At 41.9% G+C, this 2,500-nt stretch overlaps 1 protein-coding gene across 1 annotated transcript in view; it reads right to left on the bottom strand.

Moving 5' to 3' along the window:
* The window catches only part of pgap4 (post-GPI attachment to proteins GalNAc transferase 4), a 4,500-nt gene extending 4,374 nt beyond the window's left edge, over positions 1-126 (bottom strand). The window contains exon 1 of the mRNA XM_046840293.1: positions 1-126. This exon is cut by the window's left edge and continues 23 nt beyond it. The gene's annotated coding sequence lies outside the window, so the exon portion shown is untranslated.
* Positions 127-2,500: the final 2,374 nt, after the last annotated feature.

The following is a 2,500-nucleotide window of genomic DNA, read 5'->3' as shown; positions in this document are numbered from 1 at the left end:
TAACTTCATCCATCATGATCTATCTCCAGCTCACTGCCCCGCCCCTTCCTCTGCCACCTCTCCCTGTAACACTCACACCTGACCTGAGTGCTACCACTGACCGTGAGTTTATTCCTCTGACGCAGATTCGTCACCACAGCTGACTGTAAAGGGCATGTCCTTCAACACAGCCAACCAATCACATCACAGCAGTAACGTGATCTACACCTCCGAGAACGAGAAAGATGAGTCGGTGTTCAGAGTGATTCCTTCACAGAAAAGATTCGTTTAAAACAAGGATTTGTTCAGCAATTAATCACACACACACACACACACACACACACACACACACACACACACACCTGTATGAAAAGATCTGTCTATCATCCAACACCACACTAACTTCATGTGGTTCTGGATGATGATGTGTTCAGGGTTGTGGTTGGAGTTCAGGACACCCATCTACAGGATCCCCAGAGTTTTCTGTACAAAACAACTACAACATTGAAGTGGCAAAGAACTTCTGAGGATGGATTTCGACTGTAACATCAACAGTCTCCTACCATGGGTTCAGGACCACAGTTTACAGGAACAGTTCTGCAGTGTGACATGCAGTGTTGAGGGTGGGGTTCTCTCTAGAGTCCGGTTCCTCTCAAGGTTTCTTCCTCATGAAGTTTCAGGGAGTTTTTCTTTCACCACAGTCACCACTGGATCACTCATTAGGGAGAACTTTTACACTTTTTATAAAACTTTATATCGTCTTTATCTTCGTAAAGCTGCTTTGGGAAAATGAAGAATTTCAAAACTGGAGTTAAATTCTCCAAGTCTGAGCACAAACATGATACTAATGATAAAGAATCAACTTCTGTTTGCATCACAGGTGTGTGTGTGTGTGTGTGTGTGTGTGTGTGTGTGTTTATTAACCAGCATACACAGTGTTATGACACTCTGATGTGTTACAAACACGAGTCCTTCATTATCTATAATTGAAATAATTACTTGCCATCAGAGATTTGTCGTTTTTACACAAAGAAAATCTCCTCTTTTGATGGTTTCATTCTTCTAATGCAGAATAATCTGAATATTCCTCTCCTTTATCAGCTCACTAAAGTCACTGACTGCTTTGGAATTTACTGAGAAACCCGTTTTCTCTCCTGCTTGCTTTTCAAGCTCACATTCATTTGAATAGTGATAAGGTCCCATGTGACCTTTATCGGTGTACGGCACCAGAACTCCCAGGTGAAGAAAACAAAATGAAAATTCCACGTATTATCGCTGGCCAATTAGAACTTAGACTTAGACTTAGACATACTTCATTGATCTTGTGAGGGACATTCTTGTGTTACAGCAGCTGCAGGTTCCACAAACAGTAGTTTTATTTTATTAAAAGTGTTAGTGTTATTTAATAATTGTGGCTTATAATTTTTTTAATTACAATATTAACAGATGATGCTACATAAAAAACCTGTGTGCAACACAGTCAATGCAAAAAGAAAGTTTTCCCTGATTCACAGGAGTTTGTTCAGAGACCTTTTGTCCCTCACTGCCTCCAATCTGTCCTGTTTGTGTCTGAATATCTACTCAGTCTTCTGGATGATTTTACTGATCTTTCCTGCATCACTGAAGAGCACTTGCCACAACAGACTGGTAAAAAAAATCCAGAATCATGTTGCATACATTGAAGGATCTGAGCTTCCTCAGGAAATAAAGTCTGCTCAACCCCTTCATATACACAGCGTCTGTGGTGGATCTCCAGACCAATCTCCTGTCGAAATGAACATCCAAGTACAGGTAATTCAATTGACCAATCAAATGCCAAACCAATCTATTTAAACGCATGTAGGCTCACTGGGTGATCAGAACCTCACACCCACCAATCTCCACTCGCTGCTTTATCAGAACCTCACACCCACCAATCTCCACTCGCTGCTTTATCAGAACCTCACACCCACCAATCTCCACTCGCTGCTTCATTAGAACCTCACACCCACCAATCTCCACTCGCTGCTTCATCAGAACCTCACACCCACCAATCTCCACTTGCTGCTTCATTAGAACCTCACACCCACCAATCTCCACTCGCTGCTTCATTAGAACCTCACACCCACCAATCTCCACTCTCTGCTTTATTAGAACCTCACACCCACCAATCTCCACTCTCTGCTTTATTAGAACCTCACACCCACACCAGTTTCGGTGCTCCCAGGTTCTTAGATTGAAGTCATCAATCAGCTGAACAAACCAGCGATCAAATACTACAGAGTTCTGCATTGAATGATAAAAATCTTTTAGTATTTTAAAGAAATTGTCTGAGAAGACCGACTCGTGGCCAAAATCACACACTGCGCACTTAACCTTTAGTCTGCCAAATGCTGTAAATATGTAAATGTAAATGCAAATAATCCAGTGCTGAAGGAAAAACACTCAAAGACGTCATGAGGAACAAACCTTGAGAGGAACGAGACTCAAAAGGGAACCCATCCTCATCTTCAAGACCCTGTCCATTCATTACACTTCCTTC

This window comes from Silurus meridionalis, chromosome 26 (assembly GCF_014805685.1).
Source record: "Silurus meridionalis isolate SWU-2019-XX chromosome 26, ASM1480568v1, whole genome shotgun sequence".
NCBI lineage: Eukaryota > Metazoa > Chordata > Actinopteri > Siluriformes > Siluridae > Silurus > Silurus meridionalis.
Note: the sequence above shows the minus strand (reverse complement) of the source record. Positions and strands in the feature narration are given on the sequence as shown.